General features: G+C 39.4%; 1 protein-coding gene across 2 annotated transcripts in view; it reads right to left on the bottom strand.

The window, feature by feature from the left end:
- The window catches only part of rfx3 (regulatory factor X, 3 (influences HLA class II expression)), a 43,031-nt gene extending 35,698 nt beyond the window's left edge, over nt 1–7,333 (bottom strand). For both annotated transcript variants that reach the window (XM_079364903.1, XM_079364904.1), the window contains exon 1: nt 7,329–7,333. The gene's annotated coding sequence lies outside the window, so the exon portion shown is untranslated. The remainder of the gene's footprint in view (nt 1–7,328) is intronic.
- Between the last annotated feature and the right edge of the window lie 10,621 nt (nt 7,334–17,954).

The raw sequence follows: 17,954 nt of genomic DNA, 5'->3' as shown, positions 1-17,954 counted from the left end.
CTGAATTGTCACCCTTCATGCAGACATTTAAAAAGGCATTTTAAGAGACTTCATATGAACCTTATGCATGAATAAATTACTATAAAGCTTATAAACTGAGTATTTGAATTGAGTTTTATTGTTTTAACATGTAAAGACAATGATGGCCTCCATAAAGTATTAATCTCCTGTCTCACAATGGCCCAGCAAGTCATATGAACAGGCATATAAAGCAACATGTTTAGTGTTAGGCCTAAGTGAGGCTCATTAAAGTTTTTAATAAGTAAAAATAAGACTGTACAAATAATTAAAATTCGAGACTAACGAGAACGAAACAGGCCATCAAAGGGATTTTCAATTTAAGTCTTACTATACTCAAAACATAGGGGAGTGAATGCAAACTGTCAGCTATAAGCAAATAGAGAGCTATAGCTATAAACAAAAAACTGATCAGTTTGTTTAAATTAAAATTAAAAACGTGTATCTCAGTTGTGCTATGCTACCTGCTCTGTTTCCCCACTATATCCTTCTACCCTCCACCTCATCTCATTGTTAGACACTTTTCCTCCTCCTTGCTGGAGTGTTTGCTCTGTAGATTTCTTCTCAACGTTGCCATGGAAACCAGTATGTTTATAGAAGGGGAGGGATAGAGACTGTACTTTGGGATCAAATGAGGAGGAGGGGCTCGGCTCCACTGTCTGAGAGAATTGTGAAGGAATATTTTGATTGACGGCACCTAAAGGAAATTATATGTGTAAAAGACTGTGCTGACTTGTTCCTGAGCAATGGATGATCAGTTCTACAGTCAAATTAGTAATGTTCAGAATAGTGGATTGTCGTTGCATCAGCATGTTTCTTGAATTTTTATGGAACAATTTTGATGGCACATTCAATAAGGGTTTTGTATTTTTTAAGGACACCAGTCAGATGATGTTTAGTATAAAGCATTTTTGTGACAAGAAAAGCAATAAAAATCATGTTTTCAATAATGTATTATTGAATAGGATTAATCTTTTGGGATTTTATGAAATGAACGTGGCTTTTGAATGTAAAGTAGTGGTGACCTCTGGTGGGGTAACATGTAATAGCTCACAACAAAATATGTTGGCCAGATTTCCCATCTTCATTTCATCATAATAATGCTTTTAACCCTCACAGCCATAATCTGATGTCTTTTAAAAACATGTGTAATTGTTTTTTAATACATTTACTAAACAGCAACGGTCTACAGAAAAGAAGACTTTATCCCCATCTGTTTTTGTGTAAAGTGTTCCCTCTTTTGCCAGCAGGGGATACTATTAGTACACCAGTGGGGTGGTTGCCATCTGGTTTATACTATCACAAATTTCAAGATATAGCAAAACAGAAATAGAAAGATTAGAAATGTTGTAAGAGAACACAAATTGTGATGCCTGTGAAGGTCATGAAAATAAGAAAGCTCCTCGCTCACATGATTATATAATATACCCTCCATCTTTCAGGGATCTTTCCTTCTTCAAGCGCTGTTTCGCCAACCCCACTGAGATTTGGCCTCTTCTTCCCTTGACTAAGTGACTCTCGGTGGGTTTCCAAATGTCAGAGTGTAACGGGGTAGTAAAGCGTCTGAGCTCGAGGCAGAGCACAGATGTAGCCACTCGCTCTTAATGCTTTTAATGTATGTGCATATACCGGTTAACATTTGCAGTTTATAGGCATCTCACTCAAACTGAAATCATCCTACACTTCAACTTGTTTTTGTTTTTTTTAGTCGAAGGCCTCCTCTGCATCCTCAAGGTTGACTTTAACAAGTAAATTGAGGAAGAAGGCAGAGTGATATATGCAGCAGAGCACATGAGAGAGTGACAGTGGCCCATGATTGTACCCTTCTCTCCAATAACATCTTATGTAAAAAGCAACTTAATGGGCTGTCCTGGCTGTGTAACAGGTCAGCTACAGCTTTTATTGGAATTTCAATGTATCATATTTCTTTTTGTTACCATGTATACTATGGTTTTTGGAGACAAAATCTTTTTTTGATTCCTTTATGCATTGAAGATGTAATGTATAAGATGGACGTTGCATCCACATCTCCTCCCACTGAACAACACAATAAAGGAAGGCAAATTATCCCCACAAAGGGTACAGACATGTTGTTGGAGCTGAAGTTCTCTGAATACTCATCAACGCAAACTAGGAACTAACTTTAAAGATCTTTCCATACCAAAGACCTGTGTTTGTATTTTGACTGACGTCCCAAAGAGAAGTTTATGACAGATACTACAGTCAGCCAATAGGGGGAGCTCCAAACATTTTGGCATTTCTACATGAGCTGTCAAGTCGGCTGTCTTTTGAAACAGTCTATGGTGGTGCCACAACACCTTTGATATTAAACACATTTAAATCCCCTTCCATACCACGACATGGATTGACACGCATGTGCATAGATATAATATTTACACACAGATTAACTCTCCAGGCTACATTCTCATTGCAGTCAAACATAATTCACACTAATCTTCCTCCTTTAATTAATTCAGGAATTGCCTTAAAATTTTTGCACAATAAAAAAAGAAAACTTTTCAACTCTATGCGACCTTATCGACAAGATTGAGATAAGACAAGAATAGTAGTGACAGGTTTCGTAAATTGATGCAATCATGCTTGGGTTTTTTTTTTCTTTTGTGGAGAAAACTAAAAGCCCCTTTTAAAAAACGCCTGGATACGCCCCTTCTGCAGAACAAAAAAAAAAAAAAAGAGACTTGAATTAGACGACATAAGTGTTGACCACTTGTGAAGAGCTCCATTTGTTGCAGAAAAAAAAAAAGCTCTAATAGACTCTCCACCACTTACAGAATCCATTTCCACCCTCTTGATGACAGCATTGGCACTCCTGGAAGTGGCAAAGCATTCATTCTGGTGTCACGACGAGAAAGCAACGGGTGATTTCTCTCTAAGTTATATTACAATAGTCACTTAAGGTAATGCACACCCCCATGGACCTGTGATTAATTAATCTGCTTTTGATTTGCTAATGACAGTACAAGTCAAATACAAGGTTAGTGAAGGCTGAGTCAATCCTTTTAACTGCAGCTAAAGAGAGGACTTGTGGAGAGGAAGGAGAGATACCAATTTATTGGTACCATCCCTCATTATAATGGCTCATATTAGCCAATGGCACTGCGCACATTTACTCACGGCGTATTAAGGGAAATACAAAGTTGCAGACAACACTGCTTAAAAAGTTTCACATAAACATCTAAATCAAACATGTTGTTTTATTGATAATAGTATAACATGAATAGTGGATTGTAAGATAAAATATTTCTTGAAGCCAAATATTTTGGCTTCAAGAAATTCACCACCACCTGAAGTACAGTAAGGAGAAAAAACCCATCTATCCATCTCTTCATCGACTCCTTTGCTGTCAGTACTAACACACAGATGAAGATGAGTGTGAGAGAGATGTGCTTCTGAGCATCTTCCATCTCCATCCGTCAATCCAAGTTGACTTCTCTAATAACCTTTACAGAGAAGTGATGTCTGAGGGGTGGGAAGGAAAGGACAGCAGGGAACATTGGCTCATTCTCTTACAGGTTCTGTCTTTTTTTAAAATACTTCCCTGTTGTGTTATCCAGCAGGATGACTCTAATAAAAGATTGCTGACAAAACAGCCCATAAGGCCGTGGGCTTGTTTTTAATTTGGAGCGCACGTTCAGGATAAAGCCTCAGGATGTGGGTGCTGTGAGCTCCATCTTTCCTTTTTTGGGATATTATTAACACTGCAGTTTTGGATTCAGGATGATGAGGAGGCTTCAGTGTTGAAGCATTATCGCAGCCCTCTGAGTCTGCCAAATAAACATTTCCCAAGACTTCAATACAAAGTATAAAGAAGCTTGGACAACAAAAGATGCAGAACAAGACGAGGAAGGGGATGTAATTTAGGTAGCCATAATCCAATTAAATCTGAAAAGCTCAAACATGACGGGATGTGACTCAATGTCATTGATATTAACTCAACTTGATGTAAGGTTCTTGGTCCAAGAGCTAATTTACATTTCAGACAAATACAAAACAAATCTGCATGATAAATCTTTTATTGAGGTTTAAAGATGAGACTGTCGATTGATCGATCTTTTGCATTTTGCCCTGAAATTCACGTTTTCACTTCTATACCTTATACCTCTGAATACGCTATTCTGATTGGCCTCAAGGTGCTAATTAATTTCTCATAATGGACACTTTTCAAGTATTTAACCTGGAAACTGTCTATTCATGTCACTAAATGAGTGCTTCCCAACCATTTTCCTTGCAGCCCCTCCCCACCAAAACACTTATATCTAAGAAAGGGTTAGCCCCCCGAAGACACCGACAAAAAATTGTTACACAGTACTCTCAAATGTTTTTTGTTTTTTTTAAGATTTTTTTTGGGGCATTTTTAGCCTTTATTATAGAGGGAGGACAATGGATAGGGTTGGAAGCTGGGGAGAGAGAGAGTGGGGATGGACATGCGGGAGGGGAGCCACGGGTCGGACGTGAGCCCGGGCCACCGGCGCGAGGGCCATGGCCTCGATGCATGGGGACGCGCGCACTGCCACTGCACCACCAGCGCCCCCACTCTCAAAGGTTAACATACATTTGAATTCTTTTAGTAAGTGTAGAGGTGTGGTTCACAAAGTACCCTTATATTTTTGGAGTGAGGAAAAACGTTCACACACCGTTTTACAAAACTCAGAATAACCTATCCAGTAAGTGTGTTATGAATGTTTTAGTTAATATGTACATATGTAATTTTCGAACCTCAGATTAGAGAGCCTTGGCAGTCCCTGGGCAATATTCCTAACATGTAATTGGCCGTAGTTATATTGGACTTGAGAGTAAATATCCATTTTGCCTACAGTAGACATTCCTACAATAGATGACTTTTTGTGTTTACTTTGATAGTTTGTACAACTTCAAGAGGCCTGTTACATTTTCTCAGTGCCAATGTGTTAGTATGGACTGACAGGGCATGTTAGGCAACCGAGAGGGTCTAGACATAGGAGGGTGTCATTAGACCCCTGCCTGTAAGCCCCCTGGTCAGATCCTCCCAACATCCGTCTTCATTAAAAAAGGTTGCTCTCTGAGCAGATGGTCATTAAGAGCACCCCCCCTCTCTTTAGCACCCTCTCTGCACTAGGACACTACCTAGAGGACACCCATCGTCCCTCAGGATTCCAGAAAAAAGCCTCGCCGAAGAAAGAGAAGAAGTGGTGCACTGACAAGGCCACCTGGTAATGATCACTCTCGGGTCTTCATAAATCTCTCTCTGAAATATTTCAAAATAACAGCGTGAAGTATGGAGATGGCTCTTATAATCAATATGTGAAACCCTGTGGCACGAGGTAGAGGTGGTCAAAGTGACACAGCTGATACAAATGGCCCTCCAAAAGTGAGTAATGGCCTCAGTGTTTCTTTTTTAGATAAGTGTTTTTGTCCCTGTGTGTTTTATGTGACTGGCATATCAATGCTGTTTGTGGCTGCGCTGTTGTCCAGACAGGTGTGGCAGGGACACATGAGGACATAGTCAGGCTTTTTGGGGACAGTTGGGGTTGATATACACGTATACACAGGAAGTCACTTTGGTCTACTTGCAGTAGACAACATGTTCTGGTTACAAGATTTTACAAATAAGGTGCATTTAAAATGTGATGCTTTGTGAACCTTAACCTGACATATTTTAACCCAGTGTCTAGGACCAAGTCCAGATATTTTTGACTGGGATGACCAAACTGACATACTGACTTCTGGAGGGGCCCTAAAATGGATAAACTAGATTGCCACTTGAATTGGTGTTGAATCAGATTTCTGGTGGACCAGATCACGCCACCCCTGGCCCATCTCTCTAAGCCTCTTCAAATGTCTGAGATTGCAAAACAATACAATCCAATAATTTGGTTTGAATTTGTGGCCTGCCTTTGATCTTGCAGATAGCCAATCGTAGTTCAGGATATTGAAGCAGCTGAACAGAGTTCAGAGGGAACATGCCAACCCAGGCCACCATCCTACATGCCCCTGCCAAAGTCTCCAAATGTACCACTTCATGTCTACTAGCTAATGTTTAAAGAAAATCTTACACCAGCGCTAATATACAGTGATAATCTCTGGGTCACAGGTTATCAATGGTGATTAGTGAAGTTGTATCTCTAAAGTTCAGTACGAGTAATGTAAATGTTATCTACATTTTACCCGAGACGGCCTCATCATCAGTATCTCCAGCGGCAGCAACCATGGATCCCAATTACTGTGGTAATCACTCCCTAGCTGAGCGCACGGTTTCAGACAGTGCAAAATATTATCCATCTTCATCATATTCATTATCAGGCAGCAGACGCAGGTGTCCCGGCCTCCCACTGCTCCACACCATTAGCGACTGATAGACAGCAGGCCTGCAGCTCCTTTGCTCCGCAACACACACTTTTTTTTCCTTTTTTTTTTTTAGAATAAAAACTTTTGATTTAAACAAGTTTAGTGTACAAGATTTCTTGGACGAACATGATCTACGTTTTATTAATACAGCAAGCAACGAGTCCACTGTGTTTACAGTGTGCAGGGCCAATGTTCACATAGCAGGGGGGTTCGAGCACATCATTTGTTCTCTCCTGATTATCCTTTGCTGTCGCTCTAACAAGGAGGGTCAGTGAGACAGACATAGAGAATCTCGTTTTCAAGCGTGGTCAGGAGAAAAAGGTGACAAGAAGCAGCCACAGACAGTGGTGGCATGCTTGTCACCCATCCATCCACCTCATACTAACACAAACATGGACACCCTGTGCATTGCTGCTCTATGCAGACAGAGTGAATGAGTGTATTGCGTAAAGATTTGGTGGATTCCATGTGGGATGAAATTCAAATAAATGACCTCATTAGCCTGATCTCTAATGTGTTATTGTAGCACCAGGCCGACACCCTGTTTATGGAAAAGCTCATGAGATTTCAAAATTCAAACAAATTCCTCTGGGTGGGATTGTTTTCATGTCCTCTGGCACCTGGTGGAGGTGATTCTATTAGGTGGATTGACATATTTACATATAAATTGAACACACACCTCCTTAAACTCATGTGTTTCACTACTCTATCCCATTATCTGTCTCACATACTTCAACAAGCATTTAATTTCAGCTTTCATATTGTCTCATGTTTCATTATGTTACAGTGTTATTTATTAAAATTCATTTAGCTAATAACGCCCACATGCGCTGCCCCCTTTTCCCTCTTACCTATTCTAATGTGATCTGAGCGACTGTGTGTGTCCCGAGGTAAAATGGGAAATGTTGAAAATTCACTGGAATATAAAAAGCAATCATATTTTCTGTATCAGTAAGCAGGTCTGCAGTAGCTGGGGGTCATTCTTGCACTCTGCTGTTGCTTGGGGAGGCATTTTGTAAGAGCCCCCAAGGCTCACCTAGTTAATTAAGTTTTTCTGCTATTAGGACGATGTAACTGTGATCCACAAAGCTAATTCTTTACTTCCACTAAGGGGTTGATAGACGTTTTTTTCTACTCTGTGTGATGCCTTGTTAAAATGGAATGATTCAATGGTGTGACATGATATACATTATAAATGACGACAATACGACTCAAACTTCTTGTGGATTAATGCCCTGAAAATACATTTTTCTTCCGTCACACGAAGCAACGTTAAAGAGGAATAAAAAAAGAAAGTGTCCACAGAAAGTGAAATAAAACTTTGCCAAACACACAAACTAAGCAGTGGAGTTGTCTTGGTGATGAAGAGGTGGAGGGAAGATCCAGATATAGAAACATGTGGGTGTGTGTCTGTGAATTTATCCACAGCAAAGACATAAATTAAGTGATATAATTTCCCTCAGTGAGGCTCTTATGAAAAGTTAAAAAAAAAAAAAAAAAGATTCAAACGTATGTGGAAAAATTGAGCTGAATGCTTTTCTGCAGAAGGTGTTAATATGCCACTATTTTTCGCACTCTCTCAGTTGAATAATCAGGGGAGTACTTACATGGCTCAATAAAGAGCGTTTACCTAACATGTACCTGTGAATGACATGAATTTAAGGCATTTAGAGCTCAAACGTCTGCAGCTGCTTGTGTTTTTTTTATGAAATAAATGTAACGATTCGAAGCCAATGTAACAAAACAGAAATAAACATCATTTAAAAAACCCCAAAAAACTGTCTATCAGCATGAAGCATGAAGTTGCGCCTATCAAACTGAAGAATTTTGAAAGGTTTATACGTATTTGAGAATGTTATGATTGCCTATCAATGCTCCAAACCTCAATCCACAAGGCATTATCTAACAATCAATGCTTTTCAGAGTGTATTTTACCTTGATATGGCTTCAGGCTTTAGTAAAGTGTAAAAGTGTGGCAGCAGCAATTTTAGTTGCGAGTGTGCAATCAAAGCATTATGTGACTGGCATGCTCTAATTAAGCAACAACACATGAGACAATGTAAATGAGAGTGCATGGTCTGAATCTGAATGCTGACTGTTTGTGAATATTCTTTGTAATTGGGTCCTTTTTAAAGCCAGAACACACAAATATTCTCATAACAACGTTTGTCAATGCTTGTTGTAATTATGTTGTGGTGAACAGGACTCCCTGAAAGAAGAGATTTTACATCTTACTGGATCTGTCTCGCTTAATAACTATAGCAAGGAATGAATTCTAAAATCATGACACAACTTACTACAATTTTCCTATTTCTGAAAAATCTGGATTTAAAATCAACTTTTAGGAAGTTGCTCTATAAATTGTAGAAGCGTTAAGTTTCTCAGAGGTCTGTCAGACTGAATAGTGGAACTGTAACCAGTCATACAATTCATATAATGAGAAAAATGAACCAAGAATCAAAAATAAATTACGTCAATCTCAAAAGATTTAAAGCACATATGCATCAGAAAGTCTGACAGCAGACGGCTCAGATTTCCTGATGTACATTATATTTACAATGCGTCACACAGGGATTCTGGTCTTTGACGAATACTGATGAGGAAGCTCAGACCACACGTTTCAAATGAAACTCAACATTATACTGTATATATGATACAGTCTGCTACATACATTGCCTCTTTGATGTAGGTACTGCACACCCAAACCTTGAACTGTGAATGGTAATGTGGGTTGTGTTAAATGTCAAAGTTGTTGACATACTCCTCCGCAGAAGGACATCTCTCATTATCTTTCCTCGACAGAGGAAAGCTAAACGAAGCACTGCCAGCAGAATAATGGGAAGCCACAACTACAAGGTAGGTCCTTCCCCCTGCAGCAGAGCAGATTGGAACACCTCCGCAGCCCGTCTCTTATGTTTGGCTCTGTTGGAAGATAAAAGTTCGACAGCAAGTGTCTGAAAACAAATATGATCATAGACAAGACATCCCATCTCACAACTGTGTGTTTTTCTGCAAGAAACAATAATGTGAAGAAATAGCAGGTCTCTGATAGGCCCCCCCATGTGCATTATGAAACCCATCAGACAATGCCCACCCACATGTAAGTCTTTTGTGTACTCAATGAAATGAATAAAGAAGAAACCAAAACCCTACTTTGGTACCCTTGAGAATAACCTAAACCAATTGATTTTTTGGACATTAGTTTGATGCTTTGTTAATCTACAAGCTTCATGTTTCAGACTGGTTTGCATAGGTGCAACCACACACATTTAGCGTGTTTGAGAAGTGGCAGGTAGAGCTGTTGATCAGTACAATGGATGAGAGTAATTGATCCGTTTAGCGTTAATCAATGTCGCTCACAGGCTCATTGAGCAGTGCACTCAGCATCCTGCTTTTGTGTCAGAGAGCCTTTTAATCTAATTGGACATTAAACTCCTGTCATTATTCCTCATGCACTGAGACTTATTTATGGCTCTCCTGCTTGCTTGTCTTTACCTTTTCATTACAGCATGCCAGTCTACATCAGCAAACTCATTAAAGGGAATGAATCAAAGGAGAAAGCTGATGCGTGGCTGAAAAGTGTCATTTAATAAATGTGTGTTAGGCTGCAGAGCTCGGCACATCATTCATGTTGTTTACGGTCTTCGGTGTGTTAGCAGGTGAGGGCACTTTAATAATACAGGCCTTGCACAATGGAAAACATCAACGCGGCATTTTAGTACACGGACCTGTAGGTGGCATTATCAATGCTGAACGCAGTCAGCAGAAATGTTAAGGTGCAATTCCACATCAGGAAGTTCCCTCTTTAATTTTTAACTTAAGAACTAGTTTGAAGGATGGGTGATCTATTAGCAAAGGATCCCCTTAGAACAACTTGTTGAACCTTAGAATGAGCCCCTTATTTTCACGTTTTAAAAATTAAACTCGCAGATTGGCATTTAGCACATTGCCACGTATCGGCTGCTATAAAGTGACTTTACAGTATCTTTCAAATAATTCTGGTGTCATAAGATTGTGTTACCCTGGTTGAACTTAATCCTACTGTTCTTGGGTAATGGGAGCATTGATGTCAACCAAAGTATGGTAGTTACTTTCCATGTTCTATACATAGCAACTTTAAGGTAGAGTTATGAGGGGCATCTGGTAGTTGGTTGCTTGTCTGTCAATATAAATTAGTATATAGTTGAGTAAGATAAGGCAATACTGTGAGGAAGAAAGACGCAACTGCCCAGTTTGAGGGTCTTGGGAGACTCCCAAGTCGATGCTGTGTGTGCGTAGGAGCTGGAGAACACCTCTTCATGGGTGTTTAAGCAAGCACTTTAAATGGAAATGCACTTGACACTTTAAGAGATGTAATCATTGGGTATTTGAATTCGACTCAATTCTTCCCTAAATGTCACCCCCCCCCCCCCCCCCCACCACCACCATTCTTGTCATTTTTGATGCTTCCCCATCTTTGTATCTCTCTCTCACTCTCAACAATACCACCCACTCGTTCCCCTTTTGAATTACTTGTGTTCTTTGCCGCATCCTTGCATTTTATGATGTGTTAGTGTAGTTCTTGATCTCTGTTCGTACTTGAACTGTGGAATAATTGTCAAAGAATGTGAGGGTGGCATCTTTTATGGTTGGATTGATTGAGGTTATTTATTGGAAAGAACATGGAGCGTTTGCCTGCTAAACATAGCTGTTTCTTTCTGTCTAATGAATCAAAATATGGAGTGTTTGTGTTCAGGAAAGGATTCTTTCTTGCTTTCATAAAATCCTCTCAGCATGTGAGGACATTTTAAAAGAATAAAAAAAGATAAACATGAGGAGCATTTCACAAACACTTAGTATATTTGATTATTTTCCTTTTATTTGACAAAAAGCATTTGAACATAAAGTAACATTTTATGAAAGAGAATATATGTCTATGTTTTCACCTTGGACAGTTGTTATCTGTAGTCTTTTATTCCAGCTGCATCTCCCTTGTCCTTCTCCACAATCTGTCTACTCATTACAACGATTACAGCCTGTGAACATTTCATTAACCTAATATGTCTTGGCTGGGATGTAAAGCATTATTATGCTGAGCCTGGCGTTTTCATCACACTCTCATTGCACTAATCTCTTCCCTTCTGGTAACCTCAACCCTTTCAAATTGAAAAAAACAACACAATGAATTGTCTATGTCCTGTGATTTATTCACAAATTAACTTTCCAGAGTTCCCTTCTATATGACGATTAAAGACGCCATTGATGTAGAAGATATAGGCACAATAATGGTGTTCACAGTTTGCGCTGTATGCATTTTGTTTTCAGACAAAAACTTTCAAACAGGATTTCATCCTTTTTGCTGTTTTATTTCCAAAGAAAAGATTGAACCTAAAAGCACTTGGGTTCGAGGACAAGTGGTTGGTGATCATAACTTGATTAACACAAAGCTGTGTAAGGATCGTGAAGATGGAGAGCAGATTTCGATGCACTTTCTGTGTGCATAAGAAATATGCTTTTGAAATTGGACATATTGTTCCTTGTATGCCCGGCCTTCATAAGACATAGCCATGCAGCCATGAACAGGCTTCATTTGAGAGCTGTGTCTTTGTTGTCTCCCAGCCGCCATGGCCTGTCATTTAGACTGTGTTTGCCACAAACAGTCTGTTCCACATTAACTGCATGAGAGGTCAAACCAGCGTGATCATTAGCCTTCACAAGGAGCTCTGTCCCCTTCCCACATCTTTGACATGTATTTCAAAAGGCCTTTTTTCATATCTTTTTTGCTGTCCTCCCTCTTATGTCCTCCCTACTTTCAGTACTGAGAGGTGTTCCCTGTTGAAAATGTATAATCAGATTGCAATGATTATTGCAATGAATCTCAATATGTATATTTTAACTACAAGCCAATGCCTTTCAGTGAATTAACAGAAAATTGTATTTTTACTGTAGGAGTAAAACAATTAAATGGAACCTATTATTTAATTCAAATGATAAATCATCCTGAGGAATTGTATTATCATTATATAAATCAGTAAATCATAAATTGAACAATATGGCTAACAGCCTGCTATTTTCCCCCTTCTCCCGCCGCTCCCCATGCATGGTCAATCATATACACTTTGCATGGGAAATTAATTCCATTATTAAACATGCTGCACTTCAGAAATTTCAATTACCCACGGCAGCGTGAGGAGGCGAAAGAAAGTAATGCATGCCCACTCTAATGCATGAATATTGTATTAGGCCAAGAGTGTAATCAGGGCTGATAGCTGCAGAAGTCAAGTGTCCTGAGGTCCATTTATATACATGACTCTTGGCCAGATGGCTACCGCAGACAACAGGTCCATTTTTGAAGTCTACTTATGCAGCCATCAAGAATTGAAACGTGTTAAAAGTGGTCAAGAGGGTTACATTTGAGAGCTCCAAAACCCTCCACTCCACTTCAAGGAAATTGATGCTAAATGCGACATGAGTGCGCAGCTCTGTTGCACCTGAATCAACACTGCTGACCTGTCTGCTTATTAGTGCAAGATTTTTTTTTTAATACAGAGCAGCATTTTGTTCCCACAGTATGTTATAACAAGTACATTAAATTTTCTCTGTACACAGAAAATGTTGAAACGAATGGTCAAGATTTCTCGAGATGTCTTCTGGGAAATTGGCAAAGCGTGAACACAAGGGAACAAAGCTGTGTGTTTTTGACCCCGTAGAGGACAAACACTTACCAACGTTAATTTCCTCGCTTGCCATTTCCTGATTTATTTTTTCATTTTTTGCAGACTTGAGCACTCTTTCCAGTTGGGTAAAATGTCCCTTGTTGCCATCGCGCCATGAGTCTGAGAGGAAAAAAAGGTCAAAGCAATTTATATGTGACACGTAGAGTTTGATCGCTTTGTCATCGCCTCGGGGCTGAACCTGCCGCTCTCCAAAGTATGCGCCATACACATGCATACAAGCGGACAGGCACACATACACACATAGACTTGCATATCCAGACTCATAAGATGTGTTCATTCACAACACACACAAATAATAACCCCCATCTGCATGTGGATGTGAGAAAATGATTTTGGTTCAGCCTGGTTGCATGCCTCCTGTGTTTCTTTGTATGAAGCATGAAGGCACAGGAAAGGTTAAATAAAAGATCTTTTTTCCTTTCATGTAGTGCATACATTTGTCCACTGATCACTGCTGTAAAACACTTAATGGTGTCATCATTAAAGATGCCATTTTACTCTTATTGTAAATTCAAACATCAGCGACAAATGACCAAAAATGAATCGACCATATTGAGCATGTTTAGAGATCTGGTTTTCAGTGGAAAGACGAATGAAAACAATAGGTGCTTGCTTCATATTTTAAAGAATTAATGTTATCAGTTTTGTTTAATACAGTCGTAAATAATAATGAGCTTTGTATATTCCTCTTTGAAATCAAGGTCAACCCATTTGTGTCTTTGACAGCCACTCCACAATTAAGAGATACTTCCTGATGCCCACCCAGACCCACATTTACCACAACCACGATAGTCTGCTCCAGACTGACACAAGAATCTCTTCTTCTCCGGCCTGTACTGATCTTTGGCATTTTATTGGTGAACTTAAATGTGTGTGTTTTAGCATACAACAAAAGGTGACCGATGTCCATGTTAAAACGGTCAATGAAATCACTGATCTATGATAACATTTAGCTCAGAGGCTAACCTAAGAGACAGAGCTGAGGAAGTTCATGTTTATGGTACATTGTTAATGGGACTAAACCTGCTGGTCTCATACATTTTTAAAGTTCTTCAATTGTTCTTTGAGCCTTTTTCGCTGTAGAAGTAGAGTCCTATAACTTCATTGAATGGAATGTCAAGATACTTGAAGGCAGAGAAAAATGAAGTCCTGAGTTAGGCTAGTGTCTGCTGCAAATGTTCTGTAATAGATGAAATTGTCCAGATGTGTCATTATTTATTGTACACATCTGTTTGGGTTACAGGCAACATGGAGAAGATGGGTGAGTGGGAAAGACCGGGGGGCAGTTGCTGCCTCGATGAATACCCATCATGCCAATTCTGCAGTGATTTATGGAGACTCTTGCCAAAGCAGGGGACAAATGACCTTCACACACAGTTATCAGAGGAAGATATCAGCGGACAGGGATTTTCGTATCACGTCTCTCTTTGCCTCAGGACCCCCTGTCCAGGCTGTGTGTGTCTGTGTGTGTGTGTGTGTGTGTGTGTGCAGGTGTGTGTGTGTGTGTGTGTGTGTGTGTGCGTGCGTGCTGCTGAGTTGAAATGACATTGAGCAGCTCCTCGGGCGAACAGTTACACTGCTGGTTGCCTCCTGTGTGAGTGTGTCTTTGTGGAAGAGCCAGGCCAAGTGTGCATGTTGTGACAATTACAGTCAAGAGTCTCTGCATAGCGCGTGCAATGTGAAAGGCTGAATGTCTCGCAAAATAGACGCAATCTACTCACAATGAGAGACTCTAATCGTTATCACACAATCTGCTCTCTATGAGGGTGTTTGAATGAAATAAGCATGCCGTGTTTTGTCACAGATCTAATCTTTGAGTTTCATGCTGCTACACTGCGAAATTACTTTTTATTAAACTATCTGTTCACCTGTCTTATTTTACCCTTGAGGGTATTAGCCATGCTGACAGTTTTATCTCTTAAAATGTTGAGTTATCTGGAGATTTTTTGCTGCCACCTGTCCACAATGTAGGTACTGTAATGTTAGATGGCCTAATAACTACGTGTACTGATATCTGAGATAACACATGTGAAGTACTTTCCTCTATGTCTGATATTTTGGCCTTGATTGCACACCCAGCTGAATGCAACATATGCAAGGTGTTGCTGTCTACAAGGCAGTACCTGTGGTTTGTGTGGCGCTCTGTGATCCTGCTGGTTCCGTGTTCAAGAGTTCATGCTGTTTTGCTTCATGACTCCAGATGTTGTGTGTCATCATATATTTGTGACTTATCTCCTGCTGGCCAGTCCAGGCACTCTAAAAAGTCATGAAAGTAGTCTCAGAAAGTCAGAACAGCTTCATTCAAACCTTCATTTTGAATATTTGCTGTGTATTTTCTTCTCAAAGAAGAGCACAAGCACAGGCTAAAACACCTGTGACATGTTATTTATATGGTTACAAATAATTTAAGCCACTGTAGGTCCGGCATTGTGTTGAAATGTTACACTGACGACATTTCTCAATCTCTCCTTCATTCCTCGATAGGAATGTCTGTTGGCTTCTGTTGTACCTGCAGAAATCTTATAGCAAATGTGCAAGTTAACATGACAAACCTGACTTAACACCTGCCACAGCTTACTTCTCTGAATATAAAATAGATTGAATCCCACTTACTGATAAAGAACATTTAAACGTACCCTGCTGAGATTCGATTAAATCGTTTTATACCTTTTCAATACATTTCTTCCCCCATAAACACTTTAAAAATGTAAATTAGTTATTTACATCCACATTCACTTTTTTCAGTCTCTCTATCTGACTTCATTTCTGGCACTTTGCTAAATGTCTTGCTGCAGCAGCACCACCTGTATGTCTTTGAAATGGTGTGATACCATTGGCAGGAATGTTTGTGGTCTTACTTTAAGAAACGAACTCTACAGGGGGGCTTTACATGAAATCTCAGCTGAGTTGCAGATCAACTTTAAATCACTATATATATATCCACAGTACATGTGCAATTTCTGAAAAACTTATGTATGCATACTGTTTCCAAGCATTCCCATTTCTCATAACTGAACAGAGTTGGCTGTAAATGGTTTGTTAAAGCGATGTCTCACATGGATGCATACCATCATAGGTCTTAATTGCAGTGCTGTTCTCTCAACAAGATCAATAGTTGCTTGTTGTAATCAGAGCGCAAACACTTAGAAAGCCCATATGTTATGGAAAGGAAACATTAGATTATATTCTTTTTAGAAAACGTATTAAAATAATCTGTGGCACAATATCTATTTGTTTTTAACGTATATTTTTAAAGGCTGAAAGAATATGTTATTTAGGATGTGGAGCAAAGTTTCAGCTGTTTTCCTGCACCTCTGTTCTTTAGCAGTAACCTCCATAAGTCCTGCACTCCCTCCATCTGCAGAAGTCTATTATAATTTTTCAGTCTTTATAAGTGTATTAAACTGTGCATGAAACCTGTGCATCCCATTTGCCAGGTTTTTTTTTTTTTTTTTTTTACTGGAGGCTCCTGACTCTCCAGTCCACAGATCATGAACCCAATTAAAGCAAGCAATTTGTGTTAAATTTATTGTGCCAAGACTGCGCTGCGATTGGCTCAGAGGTGGTTGGGCTTCACCTTTAACTGAATTTAGTCAAGCTGGCCGGTCCCTGAGAGGTCTCTTGTCTCTTTTTGTTATTGTTCCTGTGATTTATTTCTGTCATTGCTCCGAAACTGCCCAGAAACTGCCCACTGAGAGTAGACTAAACTACTGCTCCATTTATGAGATCTCTTCTCCTGAAATGACAGTATTATGAAGCAGTAAGAAATATAGACTCATTCAACTGTAAAAAAAAGTGCTCATCTGATAGCAAAATGTGTCTAAAAAACCACTGGAAAAGGAAGCACAATAGATGGTAAAATTTTACATCAGGTAATATAATCTATAATACACGGATGTTAATAAGTCAGTCATTAAATACTCACGACACCATTACTTTGCCATGTATTTAAGTATACATTCATCACACTTCACATATCTTTATTTATTTTACTCATAACTTCACATGTAATGGACCCACAAGTTGGTTTCACATTAGGAGCAATATTTCAACTTCTCTTTGATTACCATGGGCAAGCTTTAGAGTCAGTGCTTTGCAGCAGTCTCATGAATACAAGAGTTATTTAACAAATAGGAAACCAGTGTGCAGCCCAGGAAGGGAGGAGACTATGGTATTGTTCCATTTCGAGCCTGTCAGTCTGACTGATGACTCCGGGGCCTCACATCATTCCTCTTTCTTTCTTCTCATTGTATTTATGATTTGAAGTAGAGGAATTACAAAAGGAGAAGGTCCGCAGAGTCTCCTGCATTTATTCTAAACCCTGCTTTGACTGTCAGCAGCAGGTATTACCTCCCCCCTCTGCATTACATATGAATTTAAACAATATAAACACTTGGAGGGGAACTATTTTGGTACTTGTGCATTTTAATCAGTTTGGTATTTGTGAACTTCAAAACAGATTTTCCAAGCATACCAGGGTTTTAGATCAGTTTCGTACCCCTCAGGCAGCCAGTCATGCTTTTTTATGCATTCCAAATAAATGTACCGTTTTAAAAATCAAAGATTATAAACTTGCTTGTGACCCATCGAACTAAACCCAATTTCTGTTTTCCTCAAAGCTCTATTATCTCAGAGTCTCCATTCACTGATTTAAAAGTTTGTGGAATTAATGTGTTTCTTTAAAGAGCTTTGATGAGCCAGTGACGCAAAGAAAACCAATCAGCTGGGTGTCTTTGGAGAGGATTGTGAAAGTTTCATGAAAGTAGCGCGAGTAATACACTGTACAGTAAAGACATAGCAATGACAAAGTGAGGTGTTTGCAGCAGTTGTTCATCCATGTCTCCTTAAAACTGAATACAATGTCTTCTATGATGG

Source organism: Symphodus melops (genome assembly GCF_947650265.1).
Source record: "Symphodus melops genome assembly, chromosome: 16".
Lineage (NCBI taxonomy): Eukaryota > Metazoa > Chordata > Actinopteri > Labriformes > Labridae > Symphodus > Symphodus melops.
This window is presented reverse-complemented; position numbering and strand designations above follow the sequence as displayed.